The following is a 17,002-nucleotide window of genomic DNA, read 5'->3' as shown; positions in this document are numbered from 1 at the left end:
CTAATTCATCAACCCTTCAGCTGACAATGACATTCTGAAGAAAACAGCCATAGCACTGTCACTTTCTGTACAACCCTCTTCCCATCCTCTGCCCCTTTGGTGTTCCCAGTCCATCCCAGTTGTTTCGGTGTCACCGAAGCCCATCCAGTGCTTGGCAGCCGGGATGGGAACAGCTCTGCCCATTCAGCTATGGACCATCTGCTACAGCGGATGCATTCAGCACCCAAAAGTCAGGTAGCCTCCTTCCTGCAAAATCCTAAGCTGTGTTCAGTATCAGCTAAGGTGTTCCTGGTTATTTCAGGGAGGGATAATTTTATTCTTTTCACTCCTTTATTCTATTAGCTGTTAAGGCTTGGCCGTCTGATGGATCCTGACAGGCACGGGCACCGTGCCGGCAGAGCTGCAAAGCTCTGCGTTAATCCAGTGGGAAAGCTGCTGATGTAACCACTGTCCCCAGCCCTTTGAAGGGACGTGAGCGAGGCTGACAGGTCCCCAGCACACTGGAGCACAAGGCGCCTGAGCCTTCAGGGCTGCTCTGCTTTGCTCTCTCTACCAGTAACAGGATTGGGGCAACTGGTAACAACTGGGCTTGTGCCTGTGTGAGAAGGACACATGGTGGTCCCACGATGAGGTGCTACCGTTGGTAGAGTTGCGTCAATTGAGATTTCTCCCAGATGCACATATGCCATGTATGTGTTACGGGGGCTATGGAAAGACAAAAAAAAAAAAAATCTACTTTGTGAATTTAGCAATACTTTTGTTGACATTTGCCTTAGCAGTGACACAAGCAATTACCTCCTCTTCTAGAGAGCGTACGGTCTGGACGTCATCCTCTACCCAAACCATGGCAGAAGCACTGCAGTTACACCAGACCAGCTCTGGCATGCGATGGCCGTGTCGCAGGTGGCTCGTGGTGACATGTGGTCCGTTGGAGCCGTAAAAATATTTAAGCATCTTTAATGGATTGCAAGGTATTTCTGTGTCAGAGAAGAAGGCAGGGAAATGATTCATTCATTGAGTGGGATGCACAAATGTACAACTCGTGCATCAACTCTTGCATATTTCATTTTCTTTTAATTAAATGCAGCTTACAAAAGATTTTAGGAGTCCTTCCAGGATTAGTGTTGCTCTTGCTTCATGAAGGCTCTAATCAGCTCCTGAGCTCAATGCACTCTATTAAAAGTTAATATTCAATATACATTGCTTTCTGTTGTGACCTCGCCATTAATCTGCTAAAAAAACCGAAATGTGGTCCCAAAGAAAGACAGGCATTGCATTGTGACTAGCTTCAAAGGAGGCTTTTCATTCATTTGAAGCACGTTCAATGTCACGGTGCAGCATGAAGGATAAAGAAACACAGGCTTTAAAATATACATGAACCGGAATCCCAGATGCTCTAAGTCGTTGGAGGACAAAAGAAAAGAAAATAAAGAGCAGCCATCCGCCCACATTCCCCTGAGAACAACCGCGTAAGCCCAGAAATCCCAGCACCTGGGTTTCTCGACACTTGGTGCACACAACCAGGGGAGGTGACTGTCCCAGTAACACTGGGGTCTGAGTTGCGGTATCACAGATATTTTGTTGGGTGGCTTTCCAGCGTTCAGTGGTTCAGCTTCCCTCCCTGGTTCAACCAGCCCTTAGTGGGACCTGCTGACATCCCTCCTCGTCCTTAACGGGATACGTGGGACTGCGCACGTACACACGGACGTACAGGCTGACGCCAACCTCCAGCTCCTGTCTGCAAGCCCACTTCATCTACATGCTTCAAACTTATTGTTTGTTTACGTGCTCTAGTAGATTAATATTTGTTGTTTAAATTGGGGAAGTACTTTGGAGCCCCAGTCCTGGACCGAACCCTGCTGCGTGCTAGGAGTTAATAGCACAAAACAAAAGGCAGTTTGGATAATCTGTACTGTTGTGAGGAACCCTGGTTTGTAACCAGCTAGTGCTTAGCCACCTATAGCACATTTTACATGTCTGTAAAATGCCTACAAACTAAACACTCATCATTTATTAACATCTGATATCCCATTTATGAACAGCCTCTCAACGCAAACAGCTAGCCTCATGTGAACGCTATTTTAAAAATCCTCTGTATGCGTAAGTGTCATATCTCTAAAAACTGACAGTGAGGAACTGAATTCCATCTATTCTTTTCTTGATCTGAAGCCCAAGTAGGGTGGCCATGGGCCTAATCCAAGCACTGATGCTGCAGGAACATGCATTGCGTTGGCAGCGGGGGGATGTGGCTCTCTTTCTCTTCCTTTTCCCTCCCCCTCCTTGCTAAATCTGCACTTGTTTAAAGGACAGAACGTACAGATCCCATATGTTTGCTAGTAGTTTACTTTTTAAAAAAAAAAAAAAATCATTGACTTTGCCGTAGAGTAAAATGGTATGATTGGCGAGTTTATAGCATATAAAATACAAATGACAAAAATGCCAGCTTGATGTGGCGTGGATGCGAGATCGTGCAGCAGAGATTTGAGCGGTACGCCGTTAAACTGTGTGGCTGAATGAGTTCTGCTACGTGCGCCGAGGAGGCAAGCAAAGGATTAAGTAAATTGGAAACTATTCTACACAATGCTAGAGATAAAACAAAGACTCAAAAATGAACAAAAGGGACAAGTTATTAATTACAAGAGAGAGAACTAAACGAAATCAACTCCATCTGGAAAACCAGGAAAGCCCTAATAATCAGCATTACTGGGCTTGGCCAGGCTGCTGCAGTGTAATATTTGGAATAACTCTGAATTACATCTGGCTCCAAAGCAAACAGCTCCTGCCAGAATGCCTGCATACATGAATATCCTTTCTCTGTAGCTGGATAATGTGGGAATTTGATGGAATATCTCTTTCAAATGAATCCTTGGAAGATATCTGAGCAACTGCAGTACTTCTGTATTGCTATATTACCCAGTACACCTATATACAGTGAAGGTAAGAAGGAAACCACCTACTGACCCACTGTTGGCATGTTTGATGTTGTCGTAACTCAAATGAATCTCTACTAACTGCTCACACAGGAGAAAGGGCTGCCCAGCCACCTCCCTTCCCCGGGGAATTCAAGAGGTGTTATCCCGCTATTGAGGCTGCCCAATGCTCGCACCTTCCTGTGCCGCCTTTTCTCCTCCAGAGACACCTCTCTGGACCTGGTAAAAATGAATTCACTCCTTGGTGTCTGCTAGAACTGTTTTATTAGTTCTTTAAGTAGAAGGTCTTGCTCAACAGTGACCTCTTTAACTGATTGCGGAAAGGAAACAAACAGCTTCAAGGACATCTCCGACCTCTGGCCCCAGGAGGAGAGTCATGGTCACTGTTAGAGCATAAGCAACGACAGGGTAAAAATGTAGAGAGAACACATCTTAGCACTCTGGGAGCACTGACAGATATCCTGGCTCCCATGCTTCGTCTGGTTTGGTTTTAGCTTTCTTTTCCCTGTTGTATTGAAGTCAAGGGAAAATTAACTTGAGTGAAAACAGGTTTGGCTTTGAAATTTTTACTATCAATGGGCTCAAACTCTTGCCCAGGAGTAAATCTGATATAGCTAACAAGTCCTTGAATCAGATGATATCTGCCTGATGTGGTCAGCATCTTCAGCATTGAACTGGTGATTTGTTTTTGTCTTTAATTCTAAATAATCTGGTTGATTGGAGAGGTTAAATTCAGTCAAAACAACCTCCAGTGGTTGGGACTCATGTCCTCTTGTTCCAGGAGTAACCGGTTAATCAGCAGAGGAGGTGCGACGAGATCTGACACAATATGAGTTGTTCCCATATTTACTGGTGGCTATGACAGAAACCGGACACACATGGAAGAAAGTGGAAAAGGACAGAAGTAAAATGTGTATTTATCTTTCACGGAGCAACAGAAACACTGAAGAAAGAGCGAATGGATGCACTGTGTTTTCCATGGACAGCTGACCATCTTTATGTGGTTAAGCATAAGTCAGTTTGTAATCAAGTCAAGCTGTCCCGGTTTAAGCATGTTAACATATGGAGGAATGTACCAGTATATCCAGTCAAATTGTGCGTGAAGCAAACATGAAATCATATTGAAACTGTTAATGTAAATCCCTTCTTTAAATACGATGATCTCTAGAGGATTGCGGTAAATCCGCGCTTTGTGTAGGCATTCGCACCTGCACTCACACAGTCCAAAATGCACTGAATGCTCCTTCCCAGTCAGAATGGTTTCACACGCTCCTGCTAGGATACTCCAATGTCTAGGGTGGTGAAAGATCAGTCCCTGCTATTCCATAGAAAAAATTGCATTTAAAAAAAATTTGTTTAGCTCATTGCAGCAGTTTTGGGATGCTGCCACTCAGTTTGCTTAGCCTGATATAAACTAAGATAGCTGTTTTCTCATGTGAGTAGTTCTTGGTGGTCACCAGCGTTGCTCGTCATCTGTGATGGGGTAACAGAGCAATGCTATTCCTTCCCCGCAAGACACCACACCAGGCAAGTCAACCCGCTCATGGTCAGCACAGGTTTATTCATGTTTTGGGAGAGGTGCTTTTAAGCTTTGACGTTGCTGCCCCATGATCATGGTGGTGGAAAGATGGGTGAATGATCCTGACTCATAGATGGGCAAGACTCTGTGGTTTCAGCTGACCTTCCTCTTGCATTTTTTGTGCTGTTGGAAACCAAGTGCTTAGAGAGAGCAATAGCAAAAGTGTGTGCATGGAATGGGCCTCTTCCTTGCGTACTTTGCTGAAGGCAACCACCACCAAAACAAGTCTCTTACCTGTCCATGAACCAGTGCCACGTGCTATGTATGCCATAAGGTGCTAGCCCTTAACTGAGCCCCTTCTGACACGGTAACACGCCTAAAGCTGAGTTTAGTTCTGCAGGGTAGGCTGTACGTGAATCCTGCTCTTCAATCAAGCTAAAGTTTTCAAGAAGACAAAGCACAGAGTGGGCCAGTCCACACGCAGAGCTGACCTGCTAAACTATGCGAGCACAACAGCTGCTCCAGTAATGTAAGTGGGAATCCAAACTGCTGAGATTTGCAGAGCTTTATGTGGTTGTCTTTGGTTTTCTTGGCTGGTAATGCAAGAAGAAAATAATAACATTTGAGTCATCTGAACCTACAATAATAATAATAATAATAACAGGATTCCAAAGGTTTTATTTTGTGTGTATCCTGCTATTATTGACTTGCCCTTTGAAATTATTTTTCTGAAAATAATAGAGCTGCTTTTTTTCACTGGGATTTGGGGCCAGATTCATTTGTCATCTACCTTTTAAAAAGAGAGAGAAGGAAAAAAGCAGGCAAATACCATTTTGACTTCTGGAATTTATCATTTCAGTTCAGGTCTAATTACAGAGCTGACAATCTGCATTTCAAAGGTTTCACACTTCTTACAATTTATTAATAAATTATATTTAACAGTCAACTCCTTTGACAATTAAGGATCGCATATCCCATCAGAAATAGGGACTTCCATGATACTGGAAAAAATTCTGATTACACTGAGTGATTCTTCTTTTCAGCTGCATTCAGATAATCCAGGTTTGGAGACACACAAAAAAAATAAATTCTGGTAGGAATCCAACACCTCTGTAACAACCCCCCAGGCCTGGGATTTGTCTAATGGTTTGCTATTAAAGAGTCCTTTGGCTGGAAGGAAGTACCAGACAGTTTCCCTTGTTCCAGTTCTTGGGGTATTTTTTTTTTCCTTTTTCTTTTTATTTTCAATTGGCATTTGACTCTTTAGCACAAACTTGCTGTCAAGATGACGGAAGCTCCAGGGCACGGCATGAGTTACCCCAGGTTCTCAACGCTTGCACTGATTTCTTGCAGAAGGTGTTCCTCCCCCAGCACCTCCCTAGCAGGACAGGATAACGATAGTAAGAATAATAGTAATAACAACAATAATAAAAGCATTCAAATCACTGATTTTTCCATTTGGGTCCAAATTGCCCCTTGAAAGACACAGCAGAGCACTTCAGCTTGCACGGAAAAGACCCAAAACTGTGTCAGGAGATGTCAGCCTCAGCCCTTCGCTGTTCCTGACCTCCGTTGGGTGCAGCAATGCCAGGGAAGCTCCACTTTCCCAGCGGCAAGGTGCCATCACCCGGCGTGGAAGGCAGTCAGTGCCCATTAGGGCGAATTAGGGCAGGCCCAGAGCCGCGCGTTGGCTACTGCCGCCTGTCCCAGAGGGACACTGCCTGCTTAGGAGCCTGGTGCAGAACTGGCTCATCAAGCCAGCCAGGTAGTTCAAGTTCCTTCAGCCCAACTGCACTGATTTACTGCAGCCCAAGAGCCGGCCCACAGTGTGTATATGTTCCTATACGTTTAAAAATCACTCTTCAAATTTCCGTTCCCGTTCAAGAGCTCCAAGACTGCATATTTCAGCAGCTATTGTTTTTATCATTTCAGTGGTTTAGTTGTGAAATTCATGCTTGAGGACAAGGGGAGAAAAGTCCCAAAGCGGCTGGCCAGAGTAAATAGCATCTCCTCTGTCTTGATTCTTTCCTCCCATCGCTTCTGCACCATTGTAACTCCCTGGGAATCCATCTCCATGCCTTAAACATCAGATATTCACTAACACCCCTGCAAAGTGATGATTAGATGACAAATAGTATATAAAATTTAAGGCTGAAAGTGAATCAAGGCCATTGGTTTGATCAGCTTCTCCTTTCCTTCACCAACGTGGAAATGGAGAGAGCGAGCACCTTTCCCATTAGCAAATGTTAATGGAGACCACAGCCAAATTTAGAGATGAGAGAGGAAAAGTATATTCCCTAAGGCTAACGACCTTAGATAACATAATGGATTTGGCTTTATCAAAGTCTGTTGTAGGTAAAACCGGGCTCTGAACCTTTTGCTTCCTCATTGCACGGCTAGGCCTAACGGGGAACTGAAGGGTTAACGGCACAACTGCTGGTCCCCTTTGTATTTATCTGTATGACCATAAGTAATGCATATTTTGAGCAATTGCATCCAAAATGAACAGATCTGTGAGAGGAGATGGATCACTTACAGAGCAGAACAGGAAGAGCCTGCAGCTGTCTTCCAAAAGCATGGGGTGGTTATTTTCTAGGTCCTAGCGCCGTTCCCTGCATATCCCGAGGCTCGAACACTTAATCAGCATGATTATCATCACACGAACGCTGCCAGAGAGCTTGATTTGCACATTTACTTTTTCACTAAACGAATAACCTTTCCAAAACCCCGTGATGTTTGAGCCTCTGTCATAATTCTTCTGCATTTTGGACGGCTTTCCTGCCTGCTTGGGGTTTGGCGCCTGTGTAAAGAGGTGTAATAAGAAAAGTTACTCACAGGAGAGTGTAAGATAAAGCAGGCAGCTCAGCCTGATTTAGCTAAGGCCTCATCCTCCTGGGGCTGAAGCCTGGCCACGGTGCAAGCAGATGCAGCAGCTCCTATTGCTATTTCACGGGGAACTGTATCTGCTTAGAGTAGGGGAGGGATTTTATTGCGGGCGAGCAGATGTTTTGTCAAAGTGGTGTAAGCTGCAGGGAACTGTGCTGGGTCTGTATATTTTCATTGTCCTTGAATCTCAATGGGTGCATGGCTGCTGCCTTGTGACAGCTTCCCTCGTTTGCACGCTCAAGGCCAAATTCTCTGGGAGCCTGCCCTGCCTTGGCCCCAGAAGGTCCCTGCTGGCGCGACAGCAGCCCAGGCTGAGAGTGGTGGGGGATATCTCAGAAGCACCCTCCCTTTCACCAGTCTGGAAGCACCTCTTTGGGCACAGCGAACAACTAACAACCCATGAGGGACTCTGCTAAGCCTCCTGATCTTGGTTTTGTAGCACGGGCTCTCTTTGCCCCTCTTTGGAAGCGGGATGGGGAAGACCAGCAGCCCGACACCTCCAGAAGCAGAGCTGAGCCCCGGGTCACTCTGGTGCTTTATGCTCACACCTTCTTAGAGCTCCACTTCTGCTGTAAGGGCTTCACAAGGCGTGTATAAATGCCTGTGCCTTTTTTCTTTGCCTCAGCTTTCAATTTATGCTTGAATGCCACCAGAATATAGCACCGAGCCTTCTAAGGAGCCCAGCGTCCTCTCCCTCCCTTTACAGCCTTGGTTCTTGGCTTCTCCTCTGAATCACAAAACGTCCCTTTCCCTGCAGCCAACTCACTGCTCTTTCTCCTGTTTCTTCTGCATTTCTCTCCCTCTTTCTCCTAAATAGTTGGCAGGAGGCCCTTTCTTTCATAACTTCCAGTCATTTTTGCCAGGTGACCCTGTGAGTAATCTCCCCCAACAAATAAGCAAAAGGCTGGTTAAAAGACCACTTCTGGCAGAAAGAATATTCTTCTTTTGAACCCCCTCATTATTCTCTCCAGTGGGTCTCTCAGGCAAACAACACGAAACCCAGATCGCCCGCGTACCCAGACCAGACACAGCTCTGTGGCACGCACACGGGGTTCTTATTTCCCACTCCAGTGAACGGCTCTGGGAAGAAGTTAACCTCTTCAGGCAGAAAGGCAGCAGGAGACTTAATAGCTCCAGTGATTCACACGCGACATTCCATAAAGTGGCACGGCAATTGTCTCTGTTCCCCAGAGCTGCACACACCAATTTTTTTTTTTTTTTTTGGTCAAGTTTCACCCAACAGGCATTTTTAATGTCACGGTTTATATCCTAGATGAATTTCACTTGCGAGTGTTGTTGCTAAGACAGACCATATTGTGGCATCAAATTTTAATCAGGCTGTTCCCTCAAACTCAACAGGGAGTTCTGCCTGAGATCTGCTGGCGATATAAATCAAGAAGTGCTGTTAGCATTTTTTTATTACTCACTTTATGCCTCTCCATGAGAAAGGAAGATAAAAGAAGTGAGAGAGAGTTTAACAGAAAAATTAACTAACTATTGTACCCTTTCTGATGAAATCTGTCTACTTTACATCCACGAAATTACAGCATCAGCCCCCCTTGGAATTCCATTTGTTTTTCCTCCTGGCACTCAGATTCTCGAGTTTGGTACTCCTGACATTTGCCCGGTGAGAAGCTGGATGCTTGACCCTGAAGTCTGGCGTGTGGACCACATGTGGGCTGGGGAATCAGCAGGCTGCCCCTCTGCCATTGTCTTTCTGACTGTGTCGTGCCGGTATCCGCTCCGTTCTCCAGGACAAAGAACACTCCCCGAATCTCCCGGCCCCACCTAACCCTTTGCTCTGGACGTGGTTCAAGTCCACACAGAGTGTATCAGTGCATTGTTTTTGTGGGCAGCTGGAAAACCTCAGGAATGAATGGAAACAGATGGTTACAGACCAGTTAAATTGCACTCTCTCCTCTTGACAGAAAAGGACTCCAGTCGGGGTGCCTTCCTAAAATGAGAATGGGATGAACACAACTGCAAACTTGGTGGGAGAGGGAGAAAAGAGAACAGAGATGAGCGAAGATTTATTCGCCAAACAAGCCGTGGGATATGCTTGGGAAGTGAAAGCAGACTGACATCCTGTTACCTTATCTGTCATCGGTGGACAGCATCAGGCTTCCTCACGCTACTCCACAGCTGCCATTTTGTGCCTCCTCAACAGAACATCAGCCACCATCAAGACTTATGCACTTCCATTGCGACACCGATTTCGGTAGGATTTTGCTTGGCAATGGCACTGTGGGCCTGAGGAGGCTGCTGCAGCACGTTCCAGCTCTATTCAGCCCAACAGCAACAAGTAAGAGAGACAGACTGTGCCCACTGGTGAGCCCAAACTCAGGCAAAACATGGATCACATTATTTCTGGTGGCTAGGTAGAGATCGTTGCAGCAAACCTACGTTGGATCAGGTAGAAGTAAAATCCATTCCTAAGGGTTAGAGTATTTGAGAAGGTAGAGCCACACTTCTGGTGAGGTCCAAGAAAAATACACTTCATAAACACCAAAAAGAAGTGCCAAAAAAAAAAGGAGAAAAGAATAGGTGCATCATTTCTCCACGAATCCAACCTGGGATGCTGCATTGCAGCAGCTCAAACTTCAGAGGTGCTAGTAATCCTCACGGTAGGCTGAATGTTACCCTGGTGTCCTCTTTACCCAGTATGACCAGGGTATTTGGTAGGGAGAAACAGTGAACAGCATTGGCTCTAAACAAGCTCTGGCAGAGACAGGGAAGAGAGCAGAAGCTTTGACATCTCTTGGGATGGTGCTATTTGCTCCCACCAACAGGAACACTTGTCTAAGCTCTTCCCCGCCCTTCTCAGACCTCCTGGAACAGCTTTGCAATTCCTGCGATACCTGTGTCAGGAGCAGGGGCGGTCTGGCGGTCTGGCCCTGAAAGCTCAGTCAAGGCTGTGGAAGATTCTTCTGTTTTGGTCAGTGGTTTTTTTTATCAGTTGTTCGTACAAATCTCCGAGGAGCGACGAGCTGTAGATCGTGAATGTTCCCCCCTTACCTAAGGTAGCAGAGTGATTTGGTTCTGCTAACGAGGCAGACAAACAACTGAGAAATCTTCCAGAGGCCAGATGTGAATGCAATTGTTAAAATACTGCCGAGGTCACTGGTTGCAACTTCAGCATTTTTAGAAATTTGTTTTTGTACCGATGTCAAAGGCACTGGGGCTCTCTGCTTGCATCAGTACAAATCTGGATTAATGCAGTTAAAGCCAGCAGAGTTGTATCCGTACAAAATCAGTTAAAATGGGCTCAGAATCAGACTCAGAAAGTTACCCTTGTGTCACTTAGTAAGACATATTTCTTTTGGCTTCCATTTAGATTTGGTCCTTAAGGAGCCTGTCATAAGAGATATACGGTCTGGGCAAGAGGCCAGCTTACCGTCTGGAAGAAACAGCAGGGCTCCCATCGAAGTCGGGAACAGGGTAAAACTGAGCTTTTGACCATTATTTTGTAATTTTGTAAATATTTGTAATTTTGAATTATGCAGTAAAGTTCCCACTCTGCAGTGACATGACGGAAGGGCCTTGCCACCTACAGACTGTGCGGGGGGGAAGCTGTTTACAGTCATCTTTGAAACAGCTGCCGCGAGATCTTACACTTCCTGGCATATAGCATCTCAAAAAATTTCTAGGAAATTGCATCTGCTTTCTTAGCCAGAGAGATAAGATGCCTCCACAGCACTGGTTTTTAAGCTATCAGTTCATCACAGCAAAAAGTTAATGCAATCCTCCGCCTCCGAGTTCATGGCTAAACTCCCATTGCCACCAGATATTTGGGTTAGGTACTCCGACCCCATTTGTATCAACCAGCCATATTACCATCACCTAACCACTCATTAGGTCATTAACTATCACTTGATTTTTTCAGATGCCAGGCTTTCAGACTCCTGCCAGTGATCAGGAGTACTCCATCTCCCCAGGCAGGGAGGCAGCGGACAGAAGAGATGCGCATGGGTTTTGCAGACAGGTATGATGTTACAGCAGTATAGGAAGTCCAGTAAACCAAATATTTTCAAAAAGAACTGTTTTGGAAACACTGCTTCAGATCTGATTAAAAACCAAAAGAACTTTGTAGATGTTTACAGGAAATCCTAGGGTACATGACAGTTTCCAATCATCTTTTGTGTTGTAGGGGAAATTTCCTAAATGTTTATACCAACCTAGACTTCTGAGCGCTCCAGGACATTTCAAACTGCAAAGGATCCACAGGTATACGAGGAAAGGAAGAACTGTGTTGCCGGTAAAGGAGGTCAGTTGCAGAGGGGTCAGAAGGAACTGCAATGCTGACTTAAGTGGTGAAGTCTGGAAGGATAACTTCAGATGGTGTGCAGAACTGCACACACAGGCACTCTGCCCAGAGCCTCTGAAGGCTTTTGGATGATCCTGGGAGAATACATGAAATTCCACAGTAGGCAGATGGGGAGGGTCTATACGCCTTCCAAAACAGCTTTTGGTGTTTCCTAATACAATTGCCAGTACTACAGTTGTCTGTGTATCTCTACATGTGCTTCCCCAGTCCTATTCTCAGCGGTGCCTCACACACTGGTGCTCTCTGGGTTAGGGATTTGTGAAGCCTGGTTCTGAACTCCAGCTATGGACTGACACTGTGTTAGGCACCACAGTGAGGGGTGCAGGCACACACCGTCCCTCCTGCGCTGCCGAGATGGGAAGAGAGCCTCAGCTCGCAGGCTGGAAGGGAACCACAGTGTGCTCCAACAGGTCATCTAATCTGGTAGCAAGAGGACAGCTCTAAAGAGCACGTGGTCCCACGTGTAGGCACTACTATGACAAGAAGGCTGCAGCTGGTCTGTGGATCAAATCACCGCTTACTTTCAAAGAGACCCCAAGCAATATTACACACAGCCTAGATGGAATGCATGGTCACAGCCTTCCCCTGCACTGTGACCGGGATGCAAAGCCTCACATGGATCTAGAGCTACATGGTGGTCTACGATAAATTTTGAGGGCTGGCAAGGTCCCACCAGTATGAATTGTTAGGGAATTTCTTTGTTAAACGCTTGGCTGCAACAGCATCCTGTGGCATTGAGTTCCACAGGCTGATTACACGTTGCCTAAAAGGTATTTCCTTTCAGAATAGCGAATTATCTGGCTTCCGTTGACTTGCCCTCATACTTGTGGCATCAGGCTGGGAAATCAAGACATTTTATCCTACAAAGCTATGCTGTGGCATTTTAGCACAAAGCTCTTTGCGCATCTTTTAGCTCTGCCAGGAAAAGTTGAATGTTGGTGTTACTGGACTTACCAAAGAACGAAGGGAAGAGAAGGAGAGGGCAGCTTCTCCCCTCCCTTTGAGCGTTAGCACTTGCTGGGTCTGTGGAGCAGGGCCTGCTCACGTACTGTTCAAGAAACTGTGCTGACTTCTGCTCCTCCATCCTAACTTCATAGTAAGGCTACATCTGCTCGCGTTTCGATAATTAAATCCACGTAAAATCAGCCTGCCTTCACCAATGCCAACTCTTAATGCAAGTAGAGCTACTTAGACGTTGATATTGTTTTAAATTAAATCAGACCAGTAGAAGCTACATTTAAATCCAGTTAAGATTAAATTTTATTTACAATGTACCAGTGTAACTGAATTGATTTTTAAATCAAATTTAACTGTACCAAGGCAATTTTCTCGGCAGAGACTAGGTGTGCTCAGCGAGGAACCCTGCCTCTGGAGGCAATGTAACACACTTTTGAGGCTAACTGTTCTCATTGACTAGAACGATGTGGTTGATTAAAAAAAGACAGGCTGGATGTCAGTACAAGATATGCCACTATCGATCTTCCAGGCCCCTGACAGTAGTTTTAAAGAGGGTTAGTTGGCTTTCGCAATTTTCTAAGGTGAAGAAAGAGGAGGCAACACTTAATTATCATCAATCCTGACAGTGATTGGGGTTGACAGCCTGAAGCAGAGCAACAGGATGAAAGTGAAAAGATGCTGGCAGCCAGAAAGGTCCTTCTGTAGGAATGCGGAGGGCTTGGGATGATGGAAGGGGTTAATTCTCTAAGAAAGATAATTTGCATTGCTGCACACTTTATTCTTTTGGTTTTGGTCGGGTGAGTGGAGCTCTCCGTGCTGACTTCTTTGGGGCGTTATTGGCTCTGCTTCTTTGACAGAACAAAAGAGCCTTTGTTGTCCATCAAAGACCATTGCTATCCATCCAGACACCCAAGGCCCCAGAAGGGGGAGGTGGACATGGAGGAGCTGCCTTTGTTCCTTCCCCCACAAACAGCATCAATAAAATTTCTGAAATAATTTGCATCATTATTGAAATCTTATCAAGGGAAACGTCCTTCAGCATTTCCATCAGTGCAGCTACTGATGTAAATGCTGACTTAAGTAAGACTTCCAGCAGGGCTGGGAGCCTACATTGTATGTCTGAAGGTCTGTCAGATGAGTCTACACACAAATATTTTGGGATGAACTTGCTCATAGAGGCTTTCGCACCCAACCTTTACTGTCTTGGCGGGGGATTTAAGGAGTCTCCCTGCACTGCGTTGTCTGTGGATCAGAGATACAAGAATGGGTTGAACCTCTGGTAGAATGAAGGTAAGTTTTGAAGATAAATATTTAATGGAAGGAGAATTAGGAACCTGCTGATGCTGGACCCCTGGCTTAGTCCATGGTGAAGGACAGAGGCAGCCCTCTCCCCTTCCAAAAGACAATGTAGCTAATCATAGAATGGTTTGGGTTGGAAGGGACCTTCAAAGGTCATCTACTCCAACCCCCCTGCAAGAAGCAGGGACATCCCCAACTAGATCAGGTTGCTCAGAGCCTCATCCAACCTGGCCTTGAAAGTTTCCAGGGATGGGGCATCCACCACCTCTCTGGGCAACCTGTGCCAGTGTTCTACAACTTGCATTGTAAAAAATTTTTTCCTAATATCCAATCTAAATCTCCCTCCCTCTATTTTAAAACCATTACCCCTTATCCTATCACAACAGGCCCTACTGAACAGCCTCTCCCCATCTTTCTTGTAGGCCCCCTTCAGGTACTGGAAGACGGCTATAAGGTCTCCCCAGAGCCTCCTCTTCTCCAGGCTGAACAGCCCCAACTCTCTCAGCCTGTCCTCACAGGAGAGGTGCTCCAGCCCTTTTATCATCTTTGTGGCCCTCCTCTGGACCTCCTCCAACTGGTCCATGTCCTTCTTATGTTGGGGGCTCCAGAACTGGACACAGTACTCCAGGTGGGGTCTCACCAGGGCAGAGTAGAGGGGCAGAATCACCTCCCTCGACCTGCTGGCCATGCTCCTCTTGATGCAGCCCAGGATGCGGTTGGCCTTCTGGGCCGCAAGGGCGCATTGCCTGCTCATGTTGAGCTTCTCGTCCACCAGCACTCCCAAGTCTCTCTCCTCAGGGCTGCTCTCAATCCATTCTCCGCCCAGCCTGTATTTGTGCCTGGGATTGCCACGACCCAGGTGCAGGACCTTGCACTTGAACTTCATGAGGTTGGCACGGGCCCACCTTTCCAGCCTGTCAAGGTCCCTCTGGATGGCATCCCTCCCTTCCAGTGTGTCGACGGCACCACACAGCTTGGTGTCATTGGCGAACTTGCTGAGGGTGCACTCTATCCCACTGTCCATGTCTAAACTCCACATCCTTCATTTACTCGTGCTGACTGTCAAAAGAGTTTAAACTTGGCTCCAAACTTAGTAACAGCCACTGGATGCTGCAAATCATGTGCTATGAATCTAGCCATAAACATCTAGTACGCCTTCTCAAGGTTTTGTATTTATCTGGATGTTATAGGAGCAGCTCATGCATCTGTGTGTATGCACATATCTGTATGTACACAGCTAATAGAAAATTGCTGAAGAATGACCAGTGAAATGCATACCAGCAATCCTGAATTTTGTACTTACACGTCCTCGGGTGTTTGGACGAAGGAGGATTCATTGCAGGATGTGGGCCCTGAGCAGCAAAACCAAACAGCAGATAACTTTCCTTTGCTTTCCTTATTGTACTACAATATAAAAAAAAAAAAAGGAGAACACAAATGTAATAAAGAAAAACTATCTAAAATTCAGGCAGATAAATAGAAAACAAGTATTAAAAAATAAAGAAAATTAATAAATATTCATGAAAATATTCAAAAGCTGAGATGCTTTCATCAGTCACCACAGGAGGGAAATATTAATTTGAAATAATCATAAAAAATCTTGAAAAGGCTTTTAAAAAGGAGGGAAGGAACAGCACATCCTCTGCTCCCACGGGCTCCCACAGCTGATGCACGGCTGAGCTGTGGCCAAGGGCTTCCCCTCCAGCTCAGCCTCCCCCGGAGATTTAAATTGCGTGTGTTTAAAATGCGCATACTTGCCTCAAACCTAACAAAACAGCCCTTCCGTCTGAATTTTCCCTTGCGTTCACATTACAGCAGCGCAGGAAAACAAAAAGGAGTGCTAATCTATCCTACAGTTTCCCGAACAAGGACTCGGGGCAGGGGTTTGTGAGTGGATCTGACAGATGTACGAGCAGATGGTGAGGGACACTCCCAGAGAGCAGCCGATTCCCAGGCCTCCATGTCCAAAAAAACATCTTTCCACGGATAATGTGATTTTCAGAGGGAAGAAATCCAGTGCTCGCGTCTCACACCAAAACTTCTTGGTCAACTCTTGAATGTGCAGGGGTTGTGTGAAAATGCCTGTTGTCAGAAAAGAGCTGGCTGGTGACGATACGCCACGGGGCTCGACCTGACCCTCGCAAAACCCGAATTTGCAGCCCCACAGCTCCATCTCGCAAGTTTCCCCTTCAACCGGCAGCTGAATCGGGATCACCTCGTGTTTGCGCTGGGTGTGACATATTAGGCCTGTTTTTGCCTCTGCCAGAACGCGCTGTGCAAAATAACATATCCCATGAAGCATCCATTTAACGCACGCGTTTCCGTACAGCCCACGCACCGAAATACATAATGCAGGAGCAGGGCTGATGCCTTGTTAAATGTCCACGGGTGCCTGCTGAACCCCTCTGCTGAACACAATAGCATGAAATGGAGCTGACAGGCCCATTTCAAGGCTGGTGATTGACACAAAAAGGTGCTTTTCTGATCAAACGGGGCAGGAGCCGGGAGAAGTGGGGTTTGTGATTTATCCTACCACTGGTCAGGAAGTTTTTAGCTGCAAATTAGCAGCAGTTGCCTATTTCTTAGCGGGGGAAACCACGTCAGACCCTGCCGCTGTCTTGCAGTGGGCTCCCAGTCTCCCCACATCGCCTTTCTCTGCCCGGTAGGTGGGACAGGACCCTCTCAGCCCATGTTTCACCCAACTCCTGAGCCAGTGGAGCCCCGCTTCCGAGCAACTCCACCCCATCAACCCCACCATGTCGGAGCCCTGGGTCAGGCGGTTTGGGGCAGCGTGAAGCCAGGGGACCCTGCTGCCAGCCCAGCCCCTGGGGTCTCAGGAGTGGAGGGGACAAGGAGCTGCGTTAACAAGAAACAGCCCAAAAAGCTTTGGGAGGGCTCAGAGCGAGACAGGGGGGTTGGGGCTCCCGTGAGAATGGAGGGGCTCCTGTGGAGAAGTTTGGCGGGAGCTGGCTCGGGGAAGGGGGCGAGAGGAGGAACAAAAGGCGATGGCTTCCCTCAAAGCCAGCCCCCAGCTCGGCAGCCTCCGTGTCCCCCCCGGGGAGGCACCGGCCTGAGAAGCCGGGGAGG

This window comes from Chlamydotis macqueenii, chromosome 2 (genome assembly GCF_036417535.1).
Source record: "Chlamydotis macqueenii isolate bChlMac1 chromosome 2, bChlMac1.mat, whole genome shotgun sequence".
NCBI classification, from domain to species: domain Eukaryota; kingdom Metazoa; phylum Chordata; class Aves; order Otidiformes; family Otididae; genus Chlamydotis; species Chlamydotis macqueenii.
The sequence above is the reverse complement of the archived record's forward strand: the minus strand, read 5'-3'. Positions refer to the sequence as shown.